At 45.5% G+C, this 16,761-nt stretch overlaps 1 long non-coding RNA gene across 6 annotated transcripts in view; it reads left to right on the forward strand.

Annotated features, from left to right (window-relative positions):
• The window catches only part of LOC140479205 (uncharacterized), a 63,927-nt gene extending 47,586 nt beyond the window's left edge, over window positions 1-16,341 (forward strand). For 3 of the 6 annotated variants that reach the window (XR_011960984.1, XR_011960982.1, XR_011960983.1), the window contains one exon: window positions 9,518-9,769. This is a non-coding gene — a long non-coding RNA (uncharacterized lncRNA). The other 3 variants (XR_011960987.1, XR_011960986.1, XR_011960985.1) reach the window with 3 other exon arrangements.
• Window positions 16,342-16,761: the final 420 nt, after the last annotated feature.

Raw genomic sequence — 16,761 nt, forward strand, 5'->3', positions numbered from 1 at the left:
TCAGATCCATTTTAAATTCTTCCCCTCTCATCTTAAACCTATGCCCCCTCATTCTGGACTCCCCGACCCCAGGGAAATGACCTTGTCTATTTATCCTACCCATTGCCCCTCATGGTTTTATAAACCTCTATGAGGTCACCCCTCAGCCTCTGATGCACCTGGGAGGATCCCACCACTCAGGTCACAATGGGGCCTGGCTGATTGACACAGCTTCAGACCAATAGGAGAGTTGGCGTCACCCTCTAGCCAATGGGAGTGAATGAGGGGTGGGTCCAGCAGGCCAACACATGACCATCAGCTTTGCAGACGCAGTGTCACTGTGAGAGGGGACTGAATGTGAAGGAGTGGGAGAGACAGCAGATACTGGGAGAGAGATGGAGTTAGTGTGGACTGGGAAGGTTGATAAACACGGTTTCCAACTGCTGGACCTGAATTAGATACTCCGGGTAAATTAGAACCAGAAGAACTGCGGATGCTGTAAATCACACACAACAACCAGAAGGTACTGGAAAAGCTCAACAGATCTGGCAGCATCTGTGAAAAGAAATCATTTTGCATTTTCGATCCAGTGACGCTTCCTCAGGAGCTGATGTTACTGAGAAAAAAATGTCCGTTTTTATACAGAAGGTAGGGGTTAAGGAGTAAATGATTGGTGGGGATAGAGTCCAAAGAGAGAGAGAGGAGCAGTTGGACAAAGGAGTGGATAACGATCTGATGGGGGGAGGATGAATAGCTGTTTATGGGGACTGTTAGTGGCTAACCATAGGTAATGTGTAATGACAGGCTACGTAATAACAAGGCCTGGTATGTGGGGTAGGGGGCAAAGACACTAGGACGTGGGAGAGTTCAGGACTTAAAATTATTGAATTTGATGTTGAAGCCAGAGAGTTGCAGGGTCCCCAAGTGGGAGATTAGGTGTTGTTCTTCCAGCTTGTGTTAAAGTGTGGCGCTGGAAAAGCACAGCAGGTCAGGCAGCATGCAAGGAGCAGGAGAATTGACATATTGGGCATGTCAGCATTTCATCAGAAATGTGGGTGGTGGAATATGGCTGAGAGATAAATAGGGAGGGGTGTTTGGGGTTGGGCGAAGGGAGCTAGGGAGGCAATAGGTGGTTGTAGATGGAGGGTAGAATGGACAATTGGAAAGGAAGAATATCAGGTGGGGCTGTTCAAGAGGGTCTTGCCGAGTTGGAGGGTTGAATCGGAGATAAGTTGGGGAGAGGAGATGAGGAAACCTTGATGCCGTGTGGTTGAAAGTTCCCAAGGTGGAAGATGAGGTGTTCTTCCTCCAGGTGTCGGGTGGCTCGGATTTGTGGGATGGAGGACTTGCATGTCCTTGGCAGCATGGTGGCGGAGGGGGTGGGCGGTAGCCGAAATGGTCAGCTACAGAGCGGTGGGGTTGGCTGGTGTATGTGTCCCAGAAATGTTCCCTGAAATACTCCACAATTTGGCGTCCTGAGAGCAAGGGACACAATAGGTGAGGTGTTTGGGTGGGCAGGGAATTCTCTGCTGGATGTGGGAGGATACAGTGGTGCCTTGGATGGAGGTGAGGGGAAGGTGTAGGTACAGGTTTTCCACCTCTTGCAGTGGCAAGCGAAGGTGCCTGGAGTGGAGGGTGGGTTGGTGGGGAGTGTGGATCTAACGTGGAAGTCACAGAAGGTATGATCTCTGTGGAAATGAAAGGGATAGGGAGGGAAATATATCTCAGGGGGTTGGATCTGATGGTGGAAAGAGCAGAGGATGATGCGTTGTTTATGGGTGGAAGGTGAGGATGGTGGGATTCCATCTTTGTTGCATTTGGAGGGGTGGGGTTCAAGGGCAGTGGTGTGGGAAGTGGAGGAGATACACTGGAGGGCATTGTTGACCACATATGCGGGGACATTTGCAGTCCTTGAAATAGGAAGCCATTTGGTATGTTCTGAAGTGTTCTTCCAGCATGCATCAAGCTTCACTGGAACACTGCAGTAAGCATGAGACAGAGATGTTGGACAGGGAACAGTCTTGTGTGTTAAAGAGCAGGCAACTGGAAGCTCAAGGTCTTTTTTGCAGGCATAATGTAGATCATCAGCCGCCACTTTCACCACCGCCACTGAGATGCTAGAAGGTTCTTGTCTCCTCCATTAACAGCTTTCCAACTCCCCACTCCTTTATCTTTCCAAATGTTCCTGTGTCTCTTTGGGCTCTGTCTCCACCTATGAGTTACTCTTTAACCCCTATCTCCTGTAGTCTAAAGATCTATAGGTTAGGTGAATTGGCCCAGCTAAGGTTCCCGTAGGGTTCAGGGATGTGCGTTAGTCCGGGTAAACGGTGAGTAATAGAGTAGGAGAATGGGTCTGGGTGGGATAAACTTCGGAGGGTGAGTGTGGAATTGTTGGGCCAAAGGGCCTGTTTCCTGAAGGGATTCTAATTTTCCCAGCTGTCATCGGTTCTGAGGAAGGGTCACTGGACCCGTGATGACCCATGGTGTGTGCAGGAGGCAGAAAGGAGAAAGGGGAAAATGGCAGCAGAAACCGGATGAAATGTATCAGTGTAGACTGGGAGGGTTTAGTTATACTCTGTGCAGGTAGTTAGTTTGAATTAGAAACTCTTGGTCCCACGTTTGCAGCAAAGGGGAAGATGGCTTGGGCCTCAGGCAGTGAGAGGACCTGGGTTATGGCCACCATCTTTATTTGGGGCAAGGTACAGCAAGGAGCATGAATGTGTCCTCTTCCTGGGTGGGGGCGGGGTGATTTGAAGAGGAGCATTTACACATCAAACACATACCAAGAGAAGTGTTTACCTTCACTATTCATCTTGCACTGACTGTGAGCTTTGTTTTGTGAATTCAGTTTATAGGATATTAATTCAGAATAATTGAGACTGGGATCTCATTAAACAAGTTTCTACAGTCAGCGGAGTCATCAGGATCTGAATATCATTGGCATTTAACTGTGGAACGAGAAAAGTCTGTCTGTTCTGTCTGTGGGAAAATATCTTCAATATTTTTGTCAAACCAAAAGCAGAAAGATGTTCAAGTTCATGATTGGATAACCCTTGGGGTATGTGTTCAATTCTTGGCCCTGCAGCTGTGGAAGGGGGTATTGGCCTGAGAGAGGGCACAGATTTATCCAAATTACACCTCGTCGTTTTGCAGGAGCTGTCAGATTTTGTCTTAATCATCCACTTTATGATGTTAATCTGTAAACTCCCTACTTCCAATTCTCTGCAAATTTCTCATTGAAATTCCTTGTGGACTCAAATTCCAGCACCATTTCAGGTGGAACGTTCCAGATTCTGACAACTGTCTGTTCATTCAGAAACTGCTGAAGTCCATTATGACTCTGGGGTTACAAAGGGCTGAATTGAAAGATGCAATGCTGGTCTGAGCTCCCATTGAGATGCATTGGAACAGTACAGGAGGCTGAGGGCAGTGTAGGTGTGAGCAGACAATGAAAATGACAGGGCTGCACTGTGAGGGCTGCTTGGCTCAATGAGAGTGTTTTGGAGTTGGGTGTAAACAGAGTGAGGGGAGACGGGGAGAAGGTGAAGCTGAAACTCCGTTTTAGTTCAGGCCTTTCAGAAATTCACAGTCCCAATGGGAACAGCCAATTTGTCAGTGATACCTGTGGAGTATTTAAGTTTTTAAAGTATGACATATCAGCTTAAGTAAAGATTTTTTTTGTTATTGTAATGGACATGTTTGAAGTGAAGGAAGGTTACTCACTCATTTAAATTCTCTTAATGGGAGTAACTAGATGAATGTAGAGAGACGTTGTGACAGGAGCCCTCAGACCCGTGGTGTGCTCCTCTTGCACAATGTGGGAAATAAGGGCCGCTTCCAGTGTCCCTGACGGCTATTTGTGCAGCAAGGGTTCCCATCTGCAGCTACTGGGAAACTGCCTTTCAGAGCTGGAGCTGTGAGTGGACTCACTGTGGAGCATCTGCAATACTGAGAATGTTCTGGACAGCACGTTTAGTGAGTTAGTCACACTGCAGGTGAGGGTTACACAGGCAGAAAGGGAATGGGTGAACATCAGATCTAGTAAAAGGCTCAGGAAGTGAGTACAGGAGTCCCCCGTTGTTATCCCCTTCTCATACAGATACTGTCTACCACTTGGGATTCTGTAAGGGTGGGAATGGGTGGGGTGGCTTCTCGGGAAATCAGCATCAGCCAGGTTCATGACACCACAGAGAGCTCTGCTGATCAGAACAAGAGGAATGAGAGTGGCAGGGCTATCATTACAGGGGATTCAATAATCCGGGGTACAGCCAGGCACTTCTGTGCCCACAGACATGAATCGAGGATGGTATGTAATCTCCCTGGTGCCAAGATCCATGATATCATGGAGTGGCTGCAGGACATTCTGGAGCTGGAGGGTAAACAGGCCGTGGTCGTGCAACACACAGATACCAAGGACATCGCTAAACAGAGGGATGAGGGCCTGAAAGCTGGACATAGGGAGAGCAGAGATGCATTAAAATGTAGCTCCTGAAATGTAATAATGTCAGACTTACTCCCAGTGCCATGTGCTAATGAGAGCCGGAATGAGAAGGTAGATCAGCTGGATGTGTGGCTGGGGAAATGGTGTACTAGAGAAGGGTTATGATTCTTCAGGCACTGAGACTGTTTCTGGGTGGGACGTATACCAGCCTGACAGGTTACCCCTGGGCAGAGCTGAGACAAATCTGGTGGGGGCTTTTGCCAGTTCTGTTGGTGAGTTTGTAACTAGTCTAGCAGGGGGATGGGAACGATAGTGTCAGCTTAGATGGGTCAGATTCAGGACAGGGAATGGGAGGTAGAATATTAGTGATGTAGTTAGCGGCTCAGAAAGCCAAAGGAAAGGAGGATTATACGAAGATTGAGTCCCTGTTCAGCCATCAGTCCTGACATCCCAGGAATGTGAGTCAACAAAATCTGGAGCTGTTTACATGTCTATGACTCTGTGCTTCAGGAAAATGGTGGAAACCTGCAATAAAAACAAAAAGCGCTGGAGATCCTCATCAAGTCTGTCAGCATCTGAAATGGTGACAGATGCAGGAAACATTGCATCCTTAAAGAAGTGTTTCGATGATCACACCAGGCACTACAATATCAGTTACACGCTGAGTGCCAGAACGTGGGACTAGAATCAATAGGTGCTTGATGACCAGCATGAATACGATGGGGCTGGAAAGCTGACATTTCGGGTCAGGGCTATTTATCAAGACTGACAAAGGGTCCCGACCCAAAACATCAACCTTCCTGCTCCTCTGATGCTTCCTGACCTGCTGCACCTCCCCAGGTCCACATTGTACAGACTCTGACTTCCAGCATCTGCAGTCCTTAACTATCTTCACATCCCAGGACTCATCTGGTGATCCTCCTTTACACTCTCTCCATAACCAGGAGAGCCTTCCTTGGGAAAGGGGAACAAAGGTGTATACAGTACTCCAGGTGTGGTCTCACCAAGGCCCTTCTAGAAAGGGATCCCTGTCCCCATCTTATCCATAATGGTCATCGAGCACACATGCCTGGTGTGATCATCTGAACACTTCTTCAAGGCTACAATGTTTCTTGCGTCTGTCACCATTTCAGATGCTGCCAGACCTGCTGACGATCTGTTATAGAGTATTGAAAGGGGGGATTTGCAGTTGAGAAATTCAAATTGAACTTCATGTTACTGGATCCGTGCCGATCTGAATATCATTGACCTTTTCGTCTGGATGGAAAGGTGGTGCATTCTGCCCGTGGGGGAATATTTCAAATGTCTGTGTGACTGGAAAAAAGTACTGAGACAGCGAAGTCCATGTTAGTGTGGGGACTATGGAGAGAGATTTCATTGGTTTTTTAAAGTCTAAACAATCATGGAACATTTCCCTGGGACAGGTAAGCCACAGATTGGGTTTGTATGAGGACAATGAACCATGAAATCAGAAAGACAACAGGATTCCTGCATCATGGAAAAAGCTATGAAAATGGGATTGTTGTAATGGAGTGAGTTATCGATCATTGATTGTAATCCATTGGCGTTGTCACATCGGTTCCAGTGCCGTGGGGAAACACTAGAAATTTGATGAGTGCAGTGTAGGTTTCAGTTATTCAACTGGAAAGGTGAAGAAGAAATTTACAAGGATGATGCCAGGTCTCAGGGGTCTGAGGTACAGGGAGAGGTTGGACAAGTGAGGACTTTTTTGTTGAGAGCAGAAGAAACTGTGGGGGAATATTTTATAGAAGTGTATAAGATCATGAGAGGCTTGGGTAAGGTGAATGCACTTGGTCTTTTTCGCAGGGACTCAGGGATTGGAGGGCATCAGGTTAAAGTTAGAGGAGAAAGAACACATGGGAAACTGAGGGGCAACTGTTCTACACAAAGGTGGTATGTATATGGAATGAGCTGCCAGTGGAAGTGGTTGAGGTGGGTATATTAACAACAAGTAAAAGACATTTGGACAAATACATGGATAGGAAAGTTTCAGAAGCAGATGGGCCAAGTGCAGGGATATGGGGTTAGCGTGGATGGACATTCTGATTGGCATGGGCCAGTTTGGGCCAAAGGGCCTGTCTCTGCTGCAGGACGTTATAACTCTAAGTGCATTTGCTATTTCTCCCCCTAACTCTGTTGGTATCCTGGGATGTATTCCATCAGGGCAAGGAGACTTGTTTACCTTTAGCTCCATTAGCTTGCCCAGCTCTAACTCTATCGTGATAACGGTTATTATCGAGGTCCTCACCTTCCTCAGTCTCCTTATCAATTACTGGCATGTTCTTCGTATCCTCCACTGTGAAGACTGACTGTTGTGTGCTCATATTCCTGAACCCTGCTGGATAGGAATAACTGGGCACAGAACTCTGAGAGGTCTTCTTTGAGTCTTTATTGATGAAACCTGGCAGCTCTCTGGATAGTGTTCATGCAGAACACCTCCAGGCAGCATCAGGTAACTCCCCGCCTGTCCGATGGACAGCTCCCCTTCTTATATATTTTGTGGTTTGTGACTTTGAATACAGACTCTCTCTCAATATTATCTCCATGGCAATGGCAGTTCAAAAGTCTAGTTCAGTTCAGCACTTTGTGGTTAAACCACACACCCCTCCCCCGCCCACCTCCGTGGCTCCCTCAAGTACCTGACAGGTGCTTCAGTTTCCGTGGGGCTGTCTATCGGGATGGTGATGTGGAGGAGCTGGGGGTGAGGTGGACAAAGTTAAAAACCACACATCACCAGGTTATAGTCCGACAGGTTTATTTGGAAGTATAAGCTTTTGGGGTGTGCTGTGATTTTTAATTTGATCAGGATTATCTCTATGGTAACAGTTAAGTGCTTCAACAATTACAGAGGCCATATGTTCCCCACACAATAGGTTTCCATCTAGCAGTGTAAACTGCTATTCTGTTCCTGGGGAGAGCTACTCATCACTTTTTATCCCCAATTCCATCATGCTTTCTGTTGATTTTTGAAGTTTTTCCAATCTCCGAATTTATCATTGGTCTTTGACAGTTTGTATGCCTTCTACTTCAATTTCATGGACTTCCTTATTGCCTTAGACATGGCAGATTACTCCTTTTCCTACAGTCCTTCCTTTTCACTGATATATACTTTTGCTGAGAAACTTGAAAAATTACTTTGATATTCCTCCACTGTCCATCAACTGTCCCACAGTAAAGTCTTTGCTTCCAGTCTGCATTAGCCAACTCCTGCCTCATCCTATTGTAGTCTCCTCTGTTTAAGCACAGTATATTGGGATTGGATTTAATCTTCCCGCTTTCCAACTGTATTCTAAATTCAACCAGATTAATGACAAGTCTTTTTATCAGATTGCGAGGTGAAACGATGTTTCCTGCGTGTTTTGGTTTCATTGTCAGTGACCTTGGCTTTGTAATAAAGTACAGGATAGATATTTACAACAGAGTATTCTGGACGGTGTGAATGTACTACAGTCTAAAACCATAAATCACTGTCTCCCCTCAGTTTAAAGTTGCAAAATCATTATCTCCCACACGCTTCCTCACTACCTAAGTTTGGAACGCTAATCCACCTGACTATCCTGCTGTTTCTGAAAATCTCCTTTGGTGAAGGTGGTGAGTTTTGGATTCAGCTTTCTGGTTAGTACCATAAGAAGATAAGCACTGGGCCCAGGAGAGGCAATGCAGCCCTTCGAACCTGCTCCACCATTTAATACGGTGATGATTGAGCTCACCTCGGTCACAGCTGGATTTTCCTGCCTGCTCTCTCTCACGCTTCAACTCATTGCAAATTAAAAGTCTGTATCTCTTCATTAAATTGGCTCATTGTCTTGGCATCCACCGCATTTTGAATAGGAAATTCCACAGATTCACAACACATTGAGATAGACACATTCTTCTTCATGAGAATTGAATAGAGTCCCTCTCGTGCAGAAACAGAGTATTCATCCATCGATTCCACACCAACCCTATGATGACCATCCCATTCAGACCCACCCATTCCCTGTAACCCTGCATTTCCTGTGGCTAATTGCCTAACCAGCACATGCATGGACCCTGTGAGCAATTTGGCATGACCAATCCACCTAACCTGCACATCTTTGGACTGTGGGAGGAAACTGGAGCACCGAACAAAACCATGCAGACATGGGGAGAATGTGTAAACTCCACACAGTTGCCTAACCCTGGAATCAAACCCGGGTCCCTGACGCTATGAGGCAGCAGTGTTCGCCACTGAGCCACCTCTGCTTAAAATCTGCTGCCCATTATTAACCTCCCCACCCCACAATTGGCCGAATGTATATTCCTTACGTCAGAAGTCCAGGTGTCTAAGCGGATGTCTCGGTAAATCCCAGTGACAGCCCACATGTCCTGTGTGTCTGAATAGATCTCCTATACACAACACCCTCCAGCCCACACTTTCTCTCACTTTCCAGTGACAGGTCTCCAGAGACTTCATGGGGACTACAACTCCCACAGTCCCTGAGGCAGGGACCACATGTCTGTGGGGAAACCTAGCACTATACACGTCCAGAATGTGGGCGGGTTTTGGAGCATGTTCTGTGGGGTAATGAGTGGAAAGCATTTCACACTGTGATTGGCTGGAGAAGGGACGCATCTGCCTATAGTATTGATCAGTTGGGGGGGTCAAAGTGACACTACGCATAGATGGGACCAAGTTCCATTCGCAACTTGTCATAACACTGGGAATTGACCAATGGGAAACAAGGAAGAATCTGACCCATTCTCCCAGACTGAAGGTTCCTCTTCTGTCCAGGATCTGCCACCTCCCTTTCTGTTTTCTTTTGTTTCATTCTGCTGTTACATTATTGACTTGCAGCAACTGAAGGGAAAGGAAGTGAACCCAGAAAGGGTGCAGAGTCAAACCAGGGACGGGAAGTGGTGGCATGGATCTGTTTATCAATAACTCCATGAGAATGGGGAGGGTGTACATTAGGGGGTAGTAGAGTCAGAATGGTGGGAGAGAGTAAGAGGGCTGGAGGGTTACAGCTTTGGGGGAAGAAAGGGGAAAAAAGATATTCCAGAGAAACTAGAATTGTCTGTTCTGAATTTCTAACCTGTACATATTCCTTTATTCAGGGTGCTAGATGGTGAAGATTTGCAGACTGAAATCTCAAAATCACATGCAGATTGTGATTAAGTTGACCAGCATTTGATGAACCAAAGATGGAGAATCACTGGGCCAAAATCTTGCAACACTCTCCCTCCCAGCATTGTCGGTCTATCTGTGCCAAATGGACTGTGAATGTTTCAAGACAGCAGCTCTCTACCATCTTCTCAAGGGTAACGAGAGACGGGGAATAAATGCTGGCTGAGCCAGTGATGCCCATATCATGGAAATGGTTTCTATCTCTAGTTGCTGAAACTCAGTTGATGTTACTGCAGGATGATGAGGGATGCTGAGTGCATCATCCAGGAGGCAGCACCATCTCATTACCCCTGCCTACATCCACACACTAACACCGCAACGCCAATGGAACAAAAGGCAGTGGAGCTAAAGGAGGACTTAGATATAGTTCTTCAAGGTAAAGTCATGAAAGGGGATTGGAACACAGCAGGAACAGGAGACTGAGCTGGATGGTCAGCTGTCTCCCATTGAATGGTGGAGCAGGATTGAAAGGCTGAATGGTCTCCTGCTGCTGCTATCTCCCAGGTATGTATATAGCCATGGAGCCCGGGTAGGAATAAGGGGGCAGGGATTCTCCAGGAGATTGCACTTCCACAACAGTTTTCAGTGAGGGATGGTTTGATGGATTTTATTTAACATTTATCTTTAACACAAGGTTTCTAAATTTTGGCTTTAAAATGTTGCAAAAGCTTTTTGCACAGCAAATAAAATTAAAGAAATAATGTAAACTGTCTGAATATAACAGTTTTAAAGCTTTCAACCTCCTGTAAAACAAAATCCTGTTTATTCCCAGACACCATCACTTTCCAGCTACTCAAACTCCAGGGAAATATTTCCTCCCTGTCTGAACCTTTGGTTTGATTTAACTGCTTTTCAGTTCTCTTTCTGTGAGCTGTGAAGCGTTCTTTTTCCCCATTTCTCTGACCTAGAAATGTGATCACAGCAACCTTCCCACCATCAAAATCATCATTACGCCATTTTGCTTTTGATTAACATATAATCTCCAGCAGTTCAAAAGTGAGGACCGCAGATGCTGGAAACCAGAGCCTAGATTAGGGTGGTGCTGGAAAAGGCCTCTCGCCAAAACGTTGATTTTCCAGCTCCTCGGATCCTGCCTGACCTGCTGTGCTTTTCCAGCACCACTCTAATCTAGACATATAATCACCAGCAGTAAACCATTTGTGTAACCAATTGAATATTTCCAAACAAAGCCTATTACGGGTCAAGCAAACCATTACAAGTGACAGAGTGAGAAGGGACTAAATCAAAGTAGAGTTGTGGGGAGGGGGAAGCGGTGGAGATAAAGTACTGTATCCCCTACGGTGCCCACCTCTATCTAAAGGCATCAAGAGCATTGATACACACCACATGCTCCTTCTCCAAGGACACCCTGCTGTGTAGCCTTTATCCTCAATCATAGAATAAAATCCCTACAGTGTGGAAGGAGAGCAGTGGCCCATCAAACCCCACTGACCATCCGAAGAACATCACGCCCAGAGCACTCTAACACTGTATTTCCCATGGCTGATCTACCTATTATGCACAATCCTGGATACTGTGGACAATTTAGCACGACTGACCCACCTAACCTGCACATCTTTGGATTGTAGGAGGAAACCAGAGAACCTGGAGGGGACCCACACTATAATGGGGAGAATATGGGAACACCACACAGGCCGTTGACCAAGGCTGGACTCCAACCTTGTACCTGATGCTGTGAAGCAGCCGTGCTACAATCACAGTTTAAATCAAAACAGATGATCCCTGTTTATTGTCACATTGCTGTTTGTGGAGACTTACTGCCCAGAGAGACATCCTGAGGTTCAGAGAGTGGCAATGTAAGTTCAGTCAACTCCACACCAGTTAATGTGGTTAACAACAACATCAATCCTCCAACAGTGTCATCATGTACAAGGTCCACTCCTGACTCTGATGGACAGTAACATCAGAGTCAGAGTCCTGCAGTCCACATGGAGCAAGGGGATGACCATTTCCCTGTGAGCACTCACTGGGCTCTCAATCGTGTTGAAGGTGCAGCAAATCCCTTGTCACACAGACGGGTGAACAGCTCCTTCCCAGTGTGAACACGCTGGAGTCTCAGGGGGTGGGATGAATCACTGAATCCCCTCACACACTGACCATCTGAATGGCCTCTCCCCCCGTGTGGACTCACTGGGACTTCACAGGTGCTGCATTTGAGTGAATCTCCCCCCACACTGGGAACAAGCGAATGGCCTTTCCCCAGAGTGAGCTCGCTGGTGTTTAAGCAGGTCAGAGGACTGAGTGAATCCTTTCCCACACACTGAGCAGGTGAATGGCCTCTCCCCGGTGGGAATGCACTAATGTCTCCGCTGGTGAGAGATTTGATTGAATCCTTTCTCACACATGGAGCAGGTGAAGGGTCTAAATCCACTGTGCTATCTCTGGTGCCTCAGCAGATTGTAAGATCGAGTAAATCCCTTCCCATAGGTGGGGCAGATTAACAGCCTCTCCCCAGTGTGACTGTGTCGGTGAGTGTCCCGCTGGGAGGGGTAAGTGAATTCCTAATTATAATTGAGTACGTCCTCCTGTTTTCTCGTTTGTTATTGACAGTCTCATTCCCCTTGCACCAGAACCTGTTCCAGTGTTACAGAAACAACAGAATGGTCAGCTCCAGCTGGTCACCTGACTGATCACTGGACACGAACGGTTCACTCTCCACAGATGCTGCCAGACCTACTGAATTTTTCTAGCAATTTCTGATTTCCCAGCATTTGCAGATGTTTAGTTTTCCAATACTCATCTTGTGTGTTTCAGAGGAGTTTATTGATGAAATTAGACAGTTTTGAAAGTTGTACGTTAAGTCACACATCAGCTATGATCATCATGAATGGCAGAACAGAGTTGAGGGGCTGAATGGCCTCCTCCTGCTCCAATGAAAGTTACCCATCTTCAGTTTGTTGTTACATTTCCCCTCACTGCTCCCTTCCCCTCCATGTCTAACACACTGTTACTGACTGAACAAACCTCCTGTGTTTGAACTAAACCTGCTCATGTTCAGTGGCTCCCTCTCCTGCCACCCGGGTTTAACTCTCATCATGGAATGCTGTCTCGTGTTACTGCGGGAATGCGCACAAAGGACTAATCCTGGATGTTCAACGTTTGGGAGAAGATTTGTAGCTCGGGTGCTCGTTGTTGTGGTTCTGTTCGCCGAGCTGGGAATTTGTCTTGCAAACGTTTCGTCCCCTGTCTAGGTGACATCCTCAGTGCTTGGGAGCCTCCTGTGAAGTGCTTCTGTGATGTTTCCTCTGGCATTTATAGTGGCCTGTCTCTGCCGCTTCCGGATGTCCGTTCCAGCTGTCCGCTGTAGTGGCCGGTATATTGGGTCCAGGTCGATGTATTTGTTGATAGAGTCTGTGGATGAGTGCCATGCCTCTAGGAATTCCCTGGCTGTTCTCTGTTTGGCTTGCCCTATAATGGTAGTGTTATCCCAGTCGAATTCATGTTGCTTGTCATCTGTGTGTGTGGCTACTAAGGATAGCTGGTCGTGTCATTTCATGGCTAGTTGGTGTTCGTGTATACGGATCGTTTGCTGTCTTCCTGTTTGTCCGATGTAGTGTTTTGTGCAGTCCTTGCATGCAAAACCAATGTAGTGTACAAAATCCCATGCAAGGACTGCACAAAACACTACATAGGACAAACAGGAAGACAGCTAACGATCCGTATCCATGAACACCAACTAGCCACGAAACGACACGACCAACTATCCTTAGTAGCCACACACACAGCTGACAAGCAACATGAATTCGACTGGGACAACACTACCATTATAGGGCAAGCCAAACAGAACAGCCAGGGAATTCCTAGAGGCATGGCACTCATCCACAGACTCTATCAACAAACATATCAACCTGGACCTAATATACCGGCCACTACAGCGGACAGCTGGAACTGACAACCGGAAGCGGCAGAGACAGGCCACTATAAATGCCAGAGGAAACGGCACAGAAGCACTTCACAGGAGGCTCCCAAGCACTGAGGATGTCACCTAGACAGGGGACGAAACGTTTGCAAGACAAATTCCCAGCTCGGCGAACAGAACCACAACAACTAATCCTGGTGTCTGTATCCCCTGGGATCTGCAATCATCATTTATTTCCTTCTTCCTCTTTCATTCTGGCGATTGAACTCTCGGTTTGAATCCATTCTCCTGTCATGCTCTTCAACATGTCCATGTGGGTGGACGAGGGGCAGCTGGGATTTAATGAAGGGAAGTGGGGATTAGGCAGAAGCACGAGGAGAGGTGACAGCAAAGACCGTTCTCATTGTAAGGGCAGAGTTTCTCCATGACACAGTGAGTGGTAAGGCACCTGAGATTGTGGGGGGAGGCAGATTCAATCAGGGATTTGGTAAGACACTCAGACATTGACCTGTCCATCTGAGTGTTAACTCAGACAGACAGAAAGAAAGATGCACATTAAAATTCACCTTTGATGATCTGGGGCAATGAATCATGCTTCCAATCTAATGATTGCAACCTCAAATCTCTGAAAATACAGACACAAAACTTTCTACTTGTACCAGGCTGTCTCTGAGCCTCCTCTTTTCTTGAGAAAAGCGTTTTGAGCTGTTCAGCCTTTTCTGGTGATTATAACTGCTATGTTCCTGTAAGATTTGTGACTGAACCTTTATTTTCCTGTTCCTTACGAGTGATGAAAGTAGCAGAAACAGTTCCTGACCTGGGAGGGGTTTCGGTTGGAGTATTTATATTTACAAATCCATTCCCACCCTCACATACAGTGTGAAATTGATGTAAAACTGAAGGGAAGGAGTGAGTGAGCACCCACAGAATCATATGTATCTGAGTTGAATGAACCTGGCATGAGGAAAATGGGACAACAATCACAACTAGTTAGAATCACAGAATCCCATAGGTGCAGACAGAGTCTATTCGGCCCATCGAGTCTGCAATGACCTGCTCACCCACCCTACCGCTATAATCCCACATTAACCATGGCTAGCCCAACCCACATAAATTGCATACTGCGGCCATGTTAGCATAGCCAATCCAGTAACGTTACACATCTGTGGGAGGGTCACAAATTACATCCAAATGCTCGGAATTGAAGGCTCACAAATATTTGACTCTGACACAAGTGCTCTGCTTTTCAAAATAAAATCTGGGGGAAACTGCAACCAGAAAGATTTCTGATTATCTCAGGAGGAAGAGAACTCAAAATTCGCGCCATTGATCTAGGGGGCGCAGTGATAGTTACAGAGGTCTCGGAACCATCAGAAATGTAACAGGTTGTGAGCAAGGTGGGGGTGAGACAAGGATATAAAGACACTCTATCACACAGGGGAAGGCAGGGGAGATTAAATAGCAGAAATGGTCGTCCCGCAAGGCCACAGTGGATAGAATTAGGGCTGGGAAAGAAACGAGGAAATAAGGTGTACAGCTGTCAGAGAAATATGTTAAAAAACAGATTATAAAAGCATAGAGGGCAGAGTACTGTCTGAAATTATTGCTCTCAATGGTGAGTACAAAAAGCTGTAAAGCCTGGGGAGTTTACAGCCGACACATACAGGATTGGCCAAGTGGCCTCGATCTGTGCTGTAACTTTCTGATAATTGTTTTTCTGACATTTGTAGTTAAATTCTGATGTCACTAGTAACTTTTCAAATTGGACTGGAGTTTAATATTCTGGAGTAGTGTCAAATAAATCACATTGATCACATTCTGCAGATCTTAGTCCTTTACCCTGCATGTTCCAGCATTTCAGTTACATCCATGTCCCCTGCCGGTGGGACAGGATGTACAGGGATGGTGACGATGGTGTCTAGGGCATTGTAAGCTATGATTCTCTGCGTATGACTGTGTCAGGTTGTTGCTTGACTAGCCTGCGTTCCAGCTCACCCAATAAGATGTTAGCAGGGTGAGACACTACAGTTGCAGCTCCTCTGCTTGCCAGTTCTATCATTTCTCCTTTTTAAAAATTTCTTTCTCCCTCACTCTCCATTTTGCAGACTCTGACACAAGTGTCTCAACATTGAATCCTGACAATTTTTTTTAAAAGAACATGTCTCTACAAGAAAACCAATGGAGGAAAATATATTATTCTTGCATCAACTGCATTTGTAAACAAAAACAATCCCGTTCAATAAACACTGTCTCATTTTTTCCTTCAATTCTATCAAGCGAGCTATTATATTTGATCCCTCAGTTTACCGATCTTAATAAATATCCAATCAATTTCAGAGCAACATGCTTACAAAGTATTGAACCAATGTATCTGTTTAGGTTTTAGCATTAGTTATTAAGTCATTACCATTACAATAATAATTGGTCTGGGTAACAAGTATACTGAGGTTCACAATTTAATTTATTGACTGTTTGAAAAATGGTACAGTATATCCTTTTTTCAGGATTCTAACAGTAGTTATTAAAGAATTTGCATGACAATAATTATAATATAGTTTAGTTTATCTTGCTAACAACCACAGTGAAGTTTATATTTGAATTTAATCCAATCTTCCCTAGTACCTAAACAGGAATATAAAAATCCATTTTATTTCCAATCACACACCTACAAAAGAATCCATTATTTCTGATGCAACACGCACTATTAAAAATACGACTTTTGCTCATTTGAATGATCTGTGTAATCCCAGCCTTATAAATTACTTTTCCCTGCCACAATTCCTGTTCATTTTTGCAGATAGCACAGTCAAATAGCAAGATGAAATTTATCATTATTCGTAAGTATGCTCATACAATTTTGAAAATCTATATGTTGCTAATATATAATAATTGTTCTTTCAATCCATAGAATACAGAACAGTACAGCACAGTACAGGCCCTTTGGCCACGATGTTGTTCTGACCTTTTATCCTACTCTAAGATCAAACTAACCAACATGCCCTTCACTTATTATCATCCATGTGCCTATCCAAGAATCGCTTAGATGTCCCTGATGGATCTGAATCTACTATCACCACTGGCAGTGCATTCCATGCACCCACCATTATCTATAAAGAAACTATCTCTGACATCTCCCCACAACTTCCCCCATTCACCTCAAAATTATGCCACTTTGTAGGGAAAAGTCTTTCATTATCCACTCTATCTATGCCTCTCATCATCTTATACAAAGCTATCAAGTAAACTATCATCGTCTTTCATTGCAATGATCAAAGCCCCAGCTTCCTCAACCTT

Source organism: Chiloscyllium punctatum, chromosome 6, assembly GCF_047496795.1.
Source record: "Chiloscyllium punctatum isolate Juve2018m chromosome 6, sChiPun1.3, whole genome shotgun sequence".
In the NCBI taxonomy this organism is placed as follows: Eukaryota; Metazoa; Chordata; class Chondrichthyes; order Orectolobiformes; family Hemiscylliidae; genus Chiloscyllium; species Chiloscyllium punctatum.